The sequence below is a fragment of the Lichenostomus cassidix genome, chromosome 8 (genome assembly GCF_008360975.1).
Source record: "Lichenostomus cassidix isolate B80296 chromosome 8, HeHo_3.0, whole genome shotgun sequence".
Taxonomy (NCBI): Eukaryota; Metazoa; Chordata; class Aves; order Passeriformes; family Meliphagidae; genus Lichenostomus; species Lichenostomus cassidix.
In genome coordinates, this window is record NC_139489.1 from 18,611,768 (window position 1) to 18,628,774 (window position 17,007).

Below are 17,007 nucleotides of genomic sequence, written 5' to 3' on the forward strand. Positions count from 1 at the left end.
TAAATAACACAGTGAGTGATGTGGAGGGCATAAGGGGTTGTCACTTCATAACAGCTCCTATCTGCTGCTCTTTCCTCCTCACTCTTCCCTCTGCTCCTGCATGGGGTCTCTACAGGCTGTGGTTTCTTCATCAAGAAATGCTCATGATGCTGGGGTCCATTATGGGCTTGTTTTCTTGTTTCCTCCAGTTGCCATGGGTGAGGGTGTTGGTCAAGGCCCTTGTTATTCTGGGAGACTCTGATCACCTGATCCATCATTAGTCTTAATTGCCTGCTGCTGATTTCAATCACAGACACAAATTGGGTGAGTATGTAAGCAGCTGTAGAGTAATAATGTGATGGGAGTTTGGGGAAGGATGGTTTTGGGTTGTGAGAGGCATGAAGGGCTGGAGCTGTGAGGACTCTATGAGCAGATGCTGAGACAGCCTTGTTAAAACTGCCAAGTACGCTTGCCCTGGGTACAGGAGCTGCCATTAGTGACTTCTGGAGTTGTGGCTATGGTATGTGTTTCTTAGTGCTTTATGAAGTTATCTGATGTGAGCAGGAACGTTTCATGAAAACATTTTGGAGTATTATTTATTGGGTATTTTTATGAAACCATAATTAATTTTTATTACATATTAAGATTGTATTCTCATGTTTTGTGAGACAGCTGTTTTCTACAACTTTTTCTTTACAAAAAGCTTGTGTGTGACTTTATTAGAATTTTGGCTTCAACTTTTTATATTCTATTTGTATAGGAATAAGATATTACTAAAGTTGAAAAGATAATGGGATGTAGTCTAGTGAGTTCTTAATGGACACAAAATTAATGAAATCTTTAAGAAAAGCCAACTTATTTGTTTAGTAGTGTTTTAAACTGAATTTTAATAAACATTAATTTGAGTATTTTTCTTCAGTGTTTCCACATAATATCAGAACTAGTTAATGAAGTATCAAGGATGATGCTCTGGAATGTTTTATAAATATTGTTTTATGAGTTTCCTTTTTTTTTGTGTTTAATAACTTTAGCTGATTTTGGGAAGTCTGCTCATTGTGGAAATTGAATGAAAGGTTGGCACCTTTTCATAAATACAGATACATATGTATGTATATGCACCTATAGAAATACACTAAAGTTATCAGTATTAGTTGTTTAGTTTTACTGAATGGAGTTATTACAACTTTTCTGAATGTTTTGGGGCAAAAGCCCCAATGTTTGAGTCAAGTCAAGAGCAGCTAAAATGGTGGAAGTTGGAAATAAATAGTAGGGGAGTTCACATTTAGGCACTCAGTACAGAATATGGCAGTGCTTGGACAAAAAGCTGCAGCGAAAGGTTTCCAGTGTGCGCCTTGCTTTCAGCTTGGCGCTGTGCAGGAATTGCCAGCTGCGGCAGGGAGCACCAGCGCTCAGGGGCTGCAGGCACTGAGCGGCTCTGGGCACTGCCAGGGGCGTGCGGCAGGCACAGCTCGCTGGGGCCAGCTGCTTCCAGCGCCCAGGGGCTGCAGCAAGCTGCTCTTGGACAAGCACAGTCCCTCTGCCTCGAGCATGGTCTCAAGCCAAGTGGTCTTTTTGTTCCCGAGCTCCTTCTTGCTGTTATTTTCCACCGAGCCCTGGCTCGGAGCGAGGCTCTCTGCAGTGAGCCGTTGAGCAGTCAGGCTGTTTGCTCTGTGGCTCTGCTGGGGTCCTGCTGTGTCGCTTCACTGCCTTCTTGGCAGCTCCAGCCTCCCTTGCTGAGCTGTCTGGGCCTCAGACTTTGGGGCCATCTTCAGTCTCGTTTTTCCCTCTCCTTCTCTCAGCTTCTCCTGCAGATCTCTGCACAGTTATTGAAGCTCTGAAAGGCAAAATATTGCATCATTTAATAGTGTCCACAAAAGAGCTGAAAGAAGCAGATGGTTATTCTTTCCAATTTGCAGCACAGATTAAGAAAAAAATCTTTTATTTGAACCACTACCCCTTTGGATTTTTTCCAGTGTTGAGACTAAAGATTTTGTTTTTTAGTACCTCTTCTCTTACAGCTTGTATTTGACATAAAATTTACCCCTTGTGTCTGTGTGGTATACATTCATATGTTTGTGTGTGGCTGTTCAAGAGAGCTTGGCACTGAGATGGGCAGCAGGGCTGGGGGGAGCGTGTTAATTGTGAGGGGAAGTGCAGGAAGGGCTTAGTTTGCGTTAATGAGGTTGGCAATAGTGGAGGCATCTATTTTGGGACATTTATTAATTTATTTTTTACATTAAGGAAATGAGAAGGTTGCTTGTTTAGAAGTAAAAAAGAGCACAAAAAGATACAGAACAAAGTAATTTGCCAGACTAGTTTCCATGAGGCACAGAAAAACCACACTGATATAGTCTAGGGCAAGTGTCAGTGCAGTTTATGTCTTGGGGAAATATGGTAAAATACAGTTCTACAAGAAATGGTTTGAACAGGAATGGCTAAGTGTTCTCTGCCTCTTGTTCCTACCATGTTAATAATACCTCTGTTTTGATGAATTCTTATGTAAATGCAAATTGCTATTTTATAGTGTTGTCCCAAAACAGTCTCTTCTGCCTGTTAATGTTGTGCACCATGAAATATCCTGTTAGAATGCCATGAAATACACTTACTAAAACACTAAGACAAAGTGCTGTGGCGTGTGTTTCATACGGTAGAAGGGTGTGGTGCTATGAAACACTCCTCCCCAGCCCCAATGTGCAGTAGAACCTGTCTCAAGATGCACAAACCAGTGGGTTTCCTCGATTCTAGACTGCCTGTGGCTCTTGTGTTCATCCGAGAACTGGAGTAGTAGTTGAAGTCTTTGTCCCCATCAGTTTGTGAGTCTCTGTCCTCATTGACCTGTGTATTGTGGCTCTCATCTGGGAAGGGGTTCTATCTGTGCCCTCTAATATTGACCAGCAGCTTTATGGTTGCCAGCAGTCTGCCTGTCTTGTTTTGATTTGTTCTTGGCTGTCTTGCAAGTGTCATTCTGCTCTTTGATCTGTAGGACCTTTCTGTGATGCCTTTCAGCCACTCCATTAGCAGTATGTGCTCCTGTTGTGTTATTTTTCTGAAAGGCTGCTTTTTTCAACCCCACAGGATAAAGAAGACTGTTTCAACCTGACTCCAGTTGAACATGAGAGTGCTGCAGTGTTGTGGTGATGACTGTGCTTGTAAACAATTGCAGATGGATTCCTTCTGCCTGGATCAACGTGGCTATGGAGCAGCAGCCACCCTAGAGGTACCTGCATACTGAGTTACTTGTAGTAGGATGTGGAGAGCTACGTGGTGGTAGCAGATGTGGGCCTAGACTGTCACAGCTGATAGCTTGTGGTGATTTTTATAAGCAGCAAATTTAGTATACTCTGTGAGGAGCTTGAGAGACAACATTGTGGCAGATAATCTGCTTGGAGAACTGTGTTCACACATAACTCAGTGGAATTACATTGAGATTTATGCCAACTCTTTTCCCCCTTGTGACCTCAGTGAGCTCTTTGAATCATAGCTAAGTCAGTTGTGACACTAGAAAGGGACCCTTGTTTTTCTGTATTTCTGCAGCTGGGCACAGTGTGCAGTGTGTGTGCTACATGATTTGGAGGAGAGATGTATTCTGGCTTCTGATATGGCTTCAGCATAACCCAGTGCTGTTGGAGTAGTCCTAAGGGGGATTATGCTGGTGGTTGCATAACTTGCAAGGCAGGCAGGTTTCTTCTGCCTTTTTCAGAGAGGATATTATGCTTGTTTTGATTGTTCACACAAGAAGTAATATTTTTGTCTGGAGACCTTGTTTGTGAAGTGCATTAAAAACATCTCTTCTATGGAACTTTTACTTAGAGACTGATTTCTGTGAAGAAACAAAGTCCTTGGTGTGGGTGTTCTTGTTTTCTAAACTAAAGATCATAAATTAGCAGTGTCTTGAATAAATTCGGGGAAAAACCAGAGTAGCTTAATCATTTGCTCATTGCAGTCAGCTGTGGGTTGGCTCTTTCCAAGGCCATACTAGTACTCTGCACCTGAGGATTGTTGCTTTGAGTGTGTGACTATTGACTTCTTAGTTGTTTGTTCTCAACAGCAGGGATTTTTTTGTCATTGAAATAATTTTGTGGGGAAAGAAAAAAACCAAACCACAAAAACCCCAAGCACAAGCAACTTTCCCTTTTCTAACACCCATTAAATGCTCTTCAAAAAGCCCATTCAACCTTTTTTCCCTGGCATTTCCCATAATCTGCAAACACATTTATTGGGTAAGTTGTTTCTATGACCCCCACCTCAAGGATAAACTTTTCTTGTGCTGTGGATCAATAACTTCTACTTAAAAGGATACAAATATCTGAATAGTATAGTATTCTCTTTAATGTAATTCTAAATCACTGTACAATTTGGAAACTCTTATTGAAAATTTTGAGGTGTTTTCACAAATGCTAAACAGGTCAACAAGAAATGGTAAGCAAATGAAAAGCTGAAGAGTGTGGCTGTGTTGTTAGCTACTGATGTCAAGAGGTTTCTCAATGTTTTGTTCACTAATAGCCTTTCTCTATGTGTGGAAGAGTATGGAATTTATTCAGTACATATTTATTGTGGCTGCCTATTGAGAGCAACACTGAAATGCCATATCTCATTTTGCTGTGAATGAGGGGAAGAAAACCTTTCAATATGAGGGTTGTTATTTATAGGGCTGTTCAAATTATTTTAGGGGTTCTAATTAGGAAAGCATTTTCAGTTAATGTACTGTTTGCCAGCCAGTCCCAGCTTCTGAAAACCCTCTTGTAACACAGTGGTCACTAATGAATAGGCTTTTTAACAGGTAATTTTAGAAGTTGTGTGCAAGAACTCAGAGTGCCTGGCTTGGGTGTGTTTTCATTATGATTGGCCTGCTAAGTAGTGTAAGATTGCACTTCTAAATGTGGTTGCCAGTTTCCAGTGTCTTCATATTTGAAGGTTCTGCTTTTTACAGTGTTGTCCTGTCCTCTTCCACCCCAAATGTCACCTCAAATGCTCTGATATGTGAATATCCATAATTTTGATGAAATGTATTAAAGATATATTGTTTAGGAATCTTCCAGAACTCTGTTTTGCAATGCCATCATTAGGAATTCTGGCTGGATATACATGGCATCATTTCCTATGCCTTTGTAGAATATGAGGAACAGAAATGGCATTCCTAAAAGCATCTCCTTTTTATGTCATATCTCAAACTTCGTTCACACTGTGCCAGAAATATTTGTACATGCCTGAAAGCCCTTTTAAAGTTCAGGGTGTGTTGCAGTATTCATTCACAAGCAGCATGATCCAGCCTGTGCCTGTCATGCTTTACTGTAGCAAATGAAAATTAAGAATACACTAATATTTAGAGAGATCCAGATATATATTTTCTGCTAGTTTTCATTGAAAGCTACACATTCTTTAATGACTTTTGAGAAGGACAGTTTTGGGATTGGGACTGCAAGGTGGTATTTAGGGGTGGTTATTCCTGTGGTAGTTTGATATAAGACCAGGCAAATCCTGTGGAGCCTATGAACGGTAAATTAAAAAATCTTAACTCTCTGACTTTTTTTTTTAATATCTAAAATGCCCTTAGAATCCATTTACACGAGAGCGTCTATCACCTAAGTCCAATATTCTAATGTGTCACTGTTTCTGTAAGATTTTCTTAAAATGGAATTAGTAATTTTTTTCTTTTTTACTTTCCCCAGTAAATGAAGTCACTTGTTACCAGTCTGATGTTAGCTAATCAGAAGGCTTTGGCAATCACTGTTCCCTCCCTTCAGCTGTGGAGGTCTGTCCATGTTGCACACACAGCTGTTTCCAGCTGCCTTGGCAAAGGCTGCAAGGCCATTTGGCAGTGACCATGTCCTTGGCCCAGGATGTGTGCAGTTGTGGGGGTAATTATAACTGCTCCAGGGTCATCTGATAAACCAGATCTCTCAGAGAACAAAAGAAGGTCTAAAGGATTGAAGGTCAAGGTTTTAGAAGGCTGAGTGGGATACCTGCAGTGGGGTGACTTGGCTTGCAGGAAGGAGATTGTAGAAAAGCTGCCTGGCTTCAGTGCCTTACCCTGTCCAGGCCCCAGTGGGCAGCTGTTCCCTACAGCAGCTGGATGTGTGAAGTACCTTGAGGATGCCTAATTCCTACAGCATGTTGGCTTTTAAAAGCAAATCTACATGTTCTGGGTGCCACAGGCAGGAGCACTATGAAAGAAATGATCTCTAATGGTTTGAATACAGCAATCACTTGTTCAAGTACTTTATTTTTAGGTCTTAATGAGAAAATGACTGCATGTTAAATCACATAAATCCACTAATTGAGAAAATTGTAATTTGAGGATTATCTTTGGAATGGATGTCTATTTTGTCAATTGCAGAGATGCTACCTGAGGTTAAATATGCTTTACAAGGCAGTCATTCTTTAACTGTGGTATTTTAACTAGTTGAGTTACTGTTTCTTTGACTATGGCAGCTGGCAGATATTTCATCATCATTAACAGCTGCAGGTTATGGAGACACACAAAACCATATGTGTGGAAGAGTTGACTTTTTAGGGTTGTTTCTTGTATGGGCTTTGGTGTCTGATCAAATGTGGTTTTGTGTGTTTTACTGTAAACTGCTTAACATGAGCCAATGTCCCAGAACCAGGTCTTAAATCTTGACTTCCTTGGTGTTTTAATATGGTTGAAACATTTGTTTAAGGGTTATAGTAACATTTTTCTACAGCATTTTATATGGAAATAGATCTGTGTTTCTAGAAGAAATTATTGGTGTTATCTCTGGAATCAGATTATTTTCTTGATTTAGAGTCTCTTTTTTAATGTGAAGTCTGATCTCTACTTTTCCATGTCAGTGTGTGTCTTTAAACTGTTTATTACATTGACCTTTTGCTGGACAGATGGCTAAATAGATTGCAGCAATTGTAAACCCTCCTGTACTGAAATTTGGTGGTTTCATTATGTTCATAAAGCCATCAGGTTATAAGGTGCTTTTTTCCAGCCTAGTCCACATTCAGTCATTTCAGCTGAACACTGTTATCCTTCCTATTGTAAAATTTCTGATCTGGTTAGAAATGCCTGCCTGTGGCAGTTACTCCTTGTAGCATCCCTACAGGTGCTTTTGCCAGTGAGTGATTGCTTCCATGTGACAGGCAGAATGGCTGTCCTTGTAATTAAGGATAGTGACTGCCAGTCCTTGTGTATAAGCTCAATATCATGAATAAGTACCTTATGTTTCTATTTTATTTCCTTCTAAATTAATATTGCCATTGGTAGCTCTCATTCTTTCAAAGGATTGTTCACCTTCCACCTGCTTTACAAATTTATTACTATTCACTAGCCCACTGATTACTTTCCTTCCTCACAATTTTGTTCTATTCAGGGTATGAGTTCAAAGTATTTCTCAGCTGTAGAACATTTCACCAAGGGTTTACATGTTTGCTACAGTCCTGCTAAGGGGCAGGTCTGATAGGCTCAAGCTTATGAAAGAGTTTAGAAGTCAAGGCCTCCAACTAATTACTGTGAGGGACAGAATGCAGTGGAATAGCTCAAACCTTTCCTTCTTGCCATGATGTTTTTTATTTTGTCATGGATGTCTTAAAATCAGTTGGGAGACAACCTTGCCCAACACTGGCTGAAGATGATGAGACTTAAATAGTGGTACAATTAGTGATGGAGTTTGTAAGCTCAATTTATAATGATAAAAAAATTATGTATTTTACAATAGACTGGCTCCTTTTTTTTTTTATTCCTGAAAATGTTGCCCTTATTTGCTAGCAAATTAAACTACAGTTGAAGGAAAGCCATTAGGTTTGTGTTCCCAACTTTCAACCTAGTTTCTTTTAATAAAAAGGAAATCAACAGCACATACATTAAAAATCTTTGTAGAAATTACTTGCAATGAACATGTATGTAATTCATTGGCAATTGAAGGAAAAAAAAATCACAAAAAGACACAATAGCTCTGACTGTTGTCTTAGAGTGGGAAAAAAAAATGAAGCTCCTGTGGAGCTAATTGAAGCTGAAACATTTCTTGTGCTCTTGAGAGGAGCTGCAGAAAGCAAATTGTATGAAAAAAACAAAGGGGGAAATGTCATGTGTCAGCTCTCCTCATTTTCTTCTTGGCTGCATGCCCAGTCTCTAAACTCACATTAAGCTTTGCCATAGCAACAATATCAGTGAGGTGTTTTCCAGTCCAGAATGTACTTCTTGCTGCAGTTTTAGGGAATAGAGATTTGGAAACTGTTTGTCTGTAATCTTTTACTTCACTAAACATGAGCATTTGGAATAAGTGGGTATTCTGTGTGAACAGAAAGATTAAAAAAGCAAAAAAAATTGGCTTTCAAAAAAGCAAAGGGAATCAACTCTTTACACTTTTTCCTATGGAAAGAAACTACAGACGTGCCATGCTTGGAAAGGCATGGAAACAAGACTAAGCTGTGAGTTCTGATATTCCCTACTGAAGAGAACCACAGAAAGGTGTTATTTAGAGCAACAGATTGAGGATCACAAAGGTGACAGAAATTCAGTAAGAGAACAGCTGGTACTAAAGAATTTAAAGCTACTTAGACACATGAATTTTCTATGGACAGGGCATTGTATAAACTTAACCTGGATTCTTGCATTGAGTCACTCTGAAACCCAGGAAAGCAAATTTTGAAAAGGCAAGGATACAGCTCCTACCTGCAAATGAATCCATGCTGAAACTATAATACAGAAATATTCCTTTTTGCTGCTGTGTCAATTCATTGAGAAAAAGCATTATAAAAGAATTATCTAAGTATCAGATGTCCTGAAATTTTGTAGAAACAAATATGGGATCTTTCAAATTTTCAATTTGTACAGAGCTGTTTTCGTCTCAAATCTAAAGCACAACACCGTGCCAGCTACTCTGAGGAAAATCAGCTGTAGCCCTGCCAAAATCACCACAAAAAGATAGGATTTTTTGGAGGAAGAAAAGGTATTCAATGTTTGCAGTGGAATATGACTACATATTTTGTTTAACAAGTACATATTGAGGTAAAATAGCAATTTTTATTAATTTTGAAGTACGTTTCCTCGGTAAAAAGGAACTTATTTTCTCATATCTGAACTCAGAATACAGTGCTTCACTGTAGCTGAATGTTTCTACTTCTGACATGGAACTAGAAACTTTTCAATGTAGACTATAGAAGCAAATATTCCTGTTAATGCTGCTATTTACCTGAAGAACAGGTCTGTTTTAAGAGCTCTGGATATGAACAGGAGAAATCTATGGAAAATCTGTGTCATTCTGAGCTGTTATGTGCCTGAAATGCATTATGCCTCTTTGAGAATCTCTGTTCTCAAGGGCAAAACAAACAGTAAAGACTTATTCATCCCTTTGTGATTTACCAGTAAATAATGCTGTTGAAAAGTTAGGTATGCTGGTATGAGTCATTAAATTAACAATTTATTCAAGCACAAAGCTATGTTGTTCTATAATATGCTTTCTTGCTAAGAATCCATGAGTAACTGAAGTTATTTTGGGTTTAAATTGTTATTTTTGACATTATCAAAACTTCTTTAAAATACTCTTCATCTTTATTTTGATCCACATAGGTACTAATCTTGTTCGTTGACTGAAATGTGCCAGCTGGGGGAGATTTTGACTTATTCACAGCCAAGTAGTGGAATGGCTGTATCTGTTGGAGGGCAGATGCACTCTCCTGTGCCCTGCTCTGTCTTGTTTCTGATGTCCCCTTCAAAATCCTGTCAGACAGTGTCACATCTCCCTGCCAACACTCCTCTCCTTTGGAAAGAAACCCAAGCGTTTCAGCCAAAATATGATGGGAAATGACGGCCATACCTCAGAGTTTATTGGTTTCTAACATAGAGGCAGCTTATCACACGAGACCATGTAAATGCATTTTATTAACCTCATAGATTCCCAGACATCTTTGTCACCCTATCAGCTGTTACTGCTGAGGCAGCTTGTAGAGGTGTTGGTGGGGATTAGGGCTTCATGTGTTTAGCAAATAAAATTAAAAAGGTGGTGTATATGGCAGTAGTTCAGACTGATCTTTACAGGTAGCAGCTCAAGCTCCTTCAGAATTATAGTAGCATTAAAAAAACCCAAACCTCTATGTTTCTTATTTGTGTACATTTAAAATACAGTTCTACACAAGGCATTAAGAACAATACTGCATGTTTAAAACCATTCTTTTTGTGACATTTAAGGTCTCATTCTTATTTTACTGGTTTCTTTGCAAGTCTGAGCTATTTCCTTTGAGGAGAATAAAAGACAGGTATTCACAGCAACAAAGCATAATATAATTGGAGTGGCCACAGCAGAACGAGACAGTATCAGAGCCAGTAAACCTGGATTGATGGCAGAGCTTAGTCTGGGTGCAGTAGAGTAATATAAGGCTTTATGATGCTTCACTGCACGATATATATGTCCCAACTAGTGCTTCTGCTAGTTTAGATATCTCCATGTTGCCCTTCATTTTGTGATAGAGACATGCCTGGAAAAATATGATAGTCTGAGGTGTTATTTTGGTTGCACATATTTCAGTCTGTGATACAGATAGCTCTAACAAGGAGCAGTGTAAAGTTTTGTGTTTTAGTGTTGCTTCCTCCCTGGAGGGAAAAACTTTTGTAATCTTAACATGTAACCTTTTGTTCATGTTATAGAATTAAAGGGTGGGAAAAAAAATGGTTGTGTTGTATAGTTACTCTGGAGCTGAATGAAGGACATGGAGAAGTCCAAATGCTGAGTGGAAGCAATATTTTCTTTAGATGTGAGATCATTCCACTACTGACATTTTTTTTTTTCAACTTCTGCTGTCAAAAGTGAGCCAATCAGTTCCATGCCAAAGCATCTAATTAAACAGTTTATTTTCCATAACTACTAAGGCCAATAAGAGCAGATGGCTTCAGCACTTCAAAAATTTATACTGTTTCTTTTGAGTCCTCAGTGCAAATGGAGATGCCCAGCTTTATAGCCTACACTTGAAAATATTGATCTTTCCTATTAAATACTATTTTTAATCTATTTGCAGAGTATGGCCCACAAAACAAATGCACCTTTCTGCATGAAGAAACTCAGTGTCAGTACAGAATCTTTTTATAGCTCCATGCTGTTTTTGGCACTGTTTCCTGAGGGGATGGGTGTGTTCCTCAGCCAGCACTTAACAATGACAGACAATTGTTGAGTGAGTCCTCAACAGCGAGCACTCTCGAGTGCTCTGATGTCATTTGTATGACACCAATCAGTTGGTGGCACTGAGTAAGAGCAGGGTATCAAAGAGACTGTCTGAGGCTGGCACCTCTGAGAGAACAGCAAGAGGCTGTGGAAAGAATTGAGCAATGCAGATTTCATGGTGCTGGAATGAGTGGTGAGGGAAACAAGGAGTTGGGGTAGAAGTTGCAATCAGATCTATTATTTAGTGAAATTTTTTCTGCCAACAAAGAAGGAAAAAATTTGGCAGATGCTGTGGGTAATGTTCTGGTGTTCTACCTTGATTCTGATGCATTTCCTGTTTACAGTTAACATCCCTTCTGTGATGACCCCAGTTTTGGCTTGGAAGAGTTCTTCCTATCTCTGTACTGCTGCTGTGTTATTAGGTACATTCACAGAGACCAGGGATTTAGGTGTGCTGACACAGGGAGGAGCAGGGTACAAAAATTAGCATCTTGTATTGCTGCTGGTGAAAAAATTTCTGAATCTCATTAGAACTTGAAATAGTATTCTTAAATTAAGCAAGAGGAAAGTGAATTTATAGCATGGATAAATTTGAATGTAGTATATCCTGAAAACAGGAAATTTTGGGTTTTTAGTATTTCCTTGATATCTTGTCTTTATCTTTTATAGTTAGAGATGTTGTCCAACATTTAGGTCACACATAAGGAATCACCAACTTGGCGTTGCAGTATCCATTGCTATATCAAGTGAGACAGAACTTCAAGTTTTTTGATTTTTTTTTTTTTTTTTTTTCTTCTATGTAACTTGTGAAGCTATTTGAGTACTTTTCTTTGTTTTTCTTGCAACAAACCAGAGAGAGTTGTGACAAAACCCACCCAACCTTTAGCAATTGCAATCATCTCTACAATTCTTTTAAGAGGATTATTGAAAAGTATAGCAAAGTGCTAGGAAGACATAGTAAGTCCCAGGACTGTCTGTAGAGGCAGATCACCTCATAAATGCTTAGTACTGAATACAATGTATTTTATTTCCGAATATGGAATTTTATATGTCTGGTTTGCATAAAGTAGCCCAACAACAATGAATTGCAGTTGTTCATTTCTTGTTAGTAAAGGAGGCCCCTGGCCTCTAGTTGTTCTTTATTATATCCCAAAATAGGTGGCATTCCTTTCACTTTCTTAATAACAATTTAATCCCTTTTGAGTAATGGAATACCTGCACTTGGCTGGTATTGTCAGGAGAAGTGCTTTGGTCTGTTTTGGAAAAGGACAAGGGTCACTGTCTTAGTGTGAAAAATTGCCTCAGAAAAGTCCTCCTTTATTTATATTATGTTTTTATTCTGATTTGCAGCTTTCAGGGAAATGTATCAGCTTTGTCCTTGTCTATTTCCTCTTTTCACCCCAAGAAAGAAGACAAAATTCAGTTTTGAGCCTGGATGGCTTCCTAACTGTTGTCTCTCAAGCATGTGCTGTTAACTAACATGTTCTGGTTAGGATGGATCTCCAGTAGGGTTGTGAATGGCACACGTTATCTGGCCCATGACGGGGGACTGTGCTTCAGCTCTGGCTTCTGCAGAGTAGTTGCATTCTATCATTTTATACAAGCTGCATATTCCATCAAGCTAATAAAGCAGCTCTTTGCTATGCATGACCCGCTCTGTAGCGTGACTGACTGATAACTGCAGCATTTTAAACCTGGCACTACATTATTAGACCTGCTGCCAGGTCTTGGTTATTTGTCAGAAATATTTCTTGCCACTGAAACTTCAGATGGATGGAAAGTAATTTTACAGGGTCATTGCAAACTTGTGGGATGTAAAGTGCTGGGATCCATCACAGCCAAGGTGTCACCTACCAAACTTAGGGATGTAGAGAAGTGTGTTCATGTGAACCCCCCAAAAAATACACTCCCTGTGGTACTGTGTCATTCTGTCTGTGTCAGGTATGAAATCACTTAGCTTTACTCTTTGCTATAAAGAAATATATCTAGCTACTGAGAGAATTTTTTTCCCCAAATATGGATACAACTTAATGTGAGGCAGGTTTAGTTTGGGGAATATAGGACAGCTATATTCCTGTCTTTGATGAAAGTGTATTATTGCTTTTCATGGGATCTAGGACCATTTCATGCCTTAAAGAATAAATCTCTTCAAAGGCATCCTTATGCATCTTTAAGATAAAGAGTGGGTTTGATAAATCTGATTCAGTGGTGCCTGGTAGAAGATCTAAACAACATTGGAAAAATCCTTTCTCCTGTACTAGGGTACCTTAAGCCCAAAAGAAGCCCACTGAAGAAACCACCTCTTTCCTCTGACATACTGCCTCAGCTGAGATCTCCAGTGCCTGGTTCCCTGAAATAGAAAAGCAAGAATATGTCCAGTAATGTATTCTATACAGGGAAGTCTGTCTTTTCCAGTTGGAAGTAGGCAGTCTAATACCAAGTTTTGAAAGTCAAACTTGAAAAATAACACATTGGTCCTGTTAGCAGTTTATGGTCATGGATAAAGCAAGGTGCCAATAAATGAATACCAGAGAGTAGGAGAATGCAGAATAGAAGCATATAGCTTCTATTCTTCATGTCCATGAAGAATCTACTTATAGTGAGGCATGCAGCCCTAGCCTTGCCTTACATAGGAGGAAATTCTATAACTTATGTATGTGAATATCCTTCATTTGTTACCTTAGTATGTAAGTGTCTCTCGCACATGCTGAAGGCAAAGACCTTTAGCATATATGTAATGTAATATAAGCAATGGTCACATCATCCTGTTAGGGACTTTCTGGAAAATCTGATACCAAAGTAAAAATCCAAAGTGGAACAGCACTAGAGGATCTGTGAGTATGAATGACTGTTATAGAGGCAGGCATAATTTGCTTGTGATTACCATGCTCTAACCCAAATATCAGTTTTGCCCTGCTTTTCTGGATGGCATGTTCTTGAATGGAATGGTTGGAGGATAACACACTGACAATAAAATAATTCAGTCTTATGTTCCCTGTAAATGTAGATCATTTTATAAGAAGTTAGTGTCAAAGACAGATTCAAAAGTTTGGGTGATTTGACCTCTGACTGTCCATTATCACATGCTTGAAATTGGTTTTATTTGCAGGAGTGCCAAGTGCAGGAATGAATATTTTCATTTTCATAATTTGTAATGCACGATGAATTTTGAAACTCCAGCCAATATTACTCTCATTTTGCTGCAAGGACCATTTTCATGTTAAAATGGTACTCCAGTTCATGCTATTTTTCATTATAAGCTCTTTGAATCCTAATAGTTGCACTGCAAAATAATTATAGTAATTTGAGGAGTCTTAGTATGTGAGACAATGGCCTTCTCAATTGCCTCATGGTGGCTGGGAAAATGAAATTATTAATGTATCTACTTGAAAAGCATTTTATAGAATGTCTGACCATGGGGAAAAAAAAAAGGAAACCTCAATTCTCTTTAGACAATAATGCCAATTTTTTTCTCTTCAGTGAAAAGTAATTCAGTTTGTAGTCAGTTACTAGGTGGCAGATGTTGTACAAACATAGAACAAAGCTATGATCCCTGTCCCACAGACTTTCTAATCTGTGTACAAACAGGCAGCAGGTGGGTGCAGCAGATGTGTAAAATCAGAACAATGAGATGAGAGAGGTCAGCACTGGCAGGATCAGAGCTGACTGTGGGTTGTTGAGGTTTCAGATGCTATTGTGGTCAATGGCTGTTTGGGAAGACTATGAAGAGTATAAAGGGTTGTTCTGGAGAATCCTAATTTACTGGTTATGAATGCTGCAAAAACTTTATTAGCAATTCAAAGCAGAATTCAAGCACAGGTTTGACATTGTTTTCTCAGATCTCTTTGGTAGTTTGAGGTAGAGCTTTATGGAATGACCTATAAGATTAACCATCAGTGTCTCAATGCTAGTAATTGTTTAGATAAGATGGGCGTATGGTTCTAATAATAATATAACTTGCAATTCTTACCTGCAGCTGTTAATTGTTTATCTTTCTGAAGTGTGCAGTCATATCTTAACATCTGTCATGCAGAGCTTGTGCTTCTGTATTAATATACAAGATCTGCTCAATACATAATAGGAGTAAAGAATATCAATCATATAATGCTTAACAATAACATTTGTTATTGTGGCCAAAAGATATGACTAACTACTGATTATTACATACTGTCTTTTTATGCTGAAATTATTTGACTTATTCTCAGAAGTTTCATCCTCTTTTCTGTCTTGTCACACTTCCTGCTTTCTCTTGCTGTTAGACCTCCTTTCCATTCCTTGCTGAAATGAACTCAGTTGCCCTGTGAACAGTGGCCATACCTGCACTTTTACAGCTGATTCTAAACTTTAAAGGTTCCTCAATCTAAGCTTTTGGCAGTGTTTATTAAACATATGCTAACAGCCACTGCACAATCTATTATTTTTGGCCAAATTCAAATGCTCACAAACATCAAGCAGTCAAGAGTGAGTGACTGCTTTTTATAAGTCTAACGGCAGTAAGAAAGAGATAAAAAGCTGGTAAACCTCTTTAAGCACTCATTTACACACACTTTTAGCCTGTGTGGGAGAGGCTTTTGTATTCCCTCTTTGCTTACCTGTGTACATTTATATTGGCACTTAGAAAACTGAATTCCCACTGAACCCTGTGCCGGGGCTTTAAATGTGTTTGCAGTTTTGCACACAATTGGATATATTGGTATCTGACATGATGTTAAATTACTTTTAGTGAGACTAACAGCTGAAGCAGATTGCTACCATGTTGTGATTATTGAGAAGTTTTTACTTTTTATTTTATAATAGGCAAAACTTCTAGAGCATGCCAGTGTCTGTACCAGCCCCCTGTCCATAAAATAAGACAGAAATATTATTCCTTTGAGGATTTTTTCCAGGGTTTTCAGGGTTTCATTCTGTATTCTTGTCACCTTTATTCTGGGTGGGTGCATTTTATAATGTGTTTCAGTGGTACATGATATTTGTATTCCAGTCAGTACCTACAGCACACTCAACTACTCTGTTGCAGCTGGAGGATACTGCAGAGGAATTATTGGGGCACTGGGCTATTGGAAAACCTGGCTGGGGATGTGACAGGAGAAAAAGCTGCAGCTGAGGGATTTTTGGTTCTGAGGTATTGTTGAGGAGAGCAGTGAGCAGAATCTTAGGAGAGCTGGGCTTCTGATGTGCAAAATAAATAAGAAAAGCAACTGGGAAAACGAAAATGAGAATCTCAGCTGGGAGACATTTCTTTGTTTAGTTTTCCCATTTACCTCTCCCAGCAGCAGTGCTACTTATAGTGGGATGTTTTTCTAAGGGTGGGAGGAGAAGAGTGTAATGTGAAGGCAGAGGCAGCTTACTAATGTGGAAGAAGCTGTCAAGCTTCATAAATTTAAATATCTACTCCTAGTTCTGGTTAACCTTCTACACATAGATGGTGTATGCAAACAATGACTTGGGGAATCTCATGTGCTGTTAATATATAAACAAAATATCTTCTAGAGTTCTTTTCTTACAGAAACTGTCACTCATTGCCTCTTCATGCTTGATGTTATTCAAATTGAATGTAATACTACATTTCTTCAGAAGTTTCTATTCAGATGAAGAGATCCTGAAAATGCTGGATTACATTCATGTGACCTACAGACTGCCTGATTTGTATTTTAAAATGGAAGAAATTATAAGCTCTACTTATCTGGAGGGGACCCCCTGTCCCTGCAGACCTCTTCTGAAATTGTTATTAATTGAACAAGGGAACAAAAATCAGTGTTCAAAAAGTTTATTCAGCAAGAATAGATTTACCAACTTTGCCTTCTATTGTTTGAAATCTCACAGGTGAAAGTCTTTTTCCATATCTTTGTGTAGCCTGTTGATTTGTTAGGGCACCAAGAATTTCTGCTTTCTATGGAAGATCTTT

General features: G+C 38.7%; 1 long non-coding RNA gene across 1 annotated transcript in view; it reads left to right on the forward strand.

The window, feature by feature from the left end:
* Positions 1–351: 351 nt before the first annotated feature.
* LOC146433985 (uncharacterized) overlaps positions 352–17,007 on the forward strand; it is a 285,167-nt gene continuing 268,511 nt past the window's right edge. The window contains exons 1-2 of the long non-coding RNA XR_014853774.1: positions 352–499; positions 3,055–3,196. This is a non-coding gene — a long non-coding RNA (uncharacterized LOC146433985). The remainder of the gene's footprint in view (positions 500–3,054; positions 3,197–17,007) is intronic.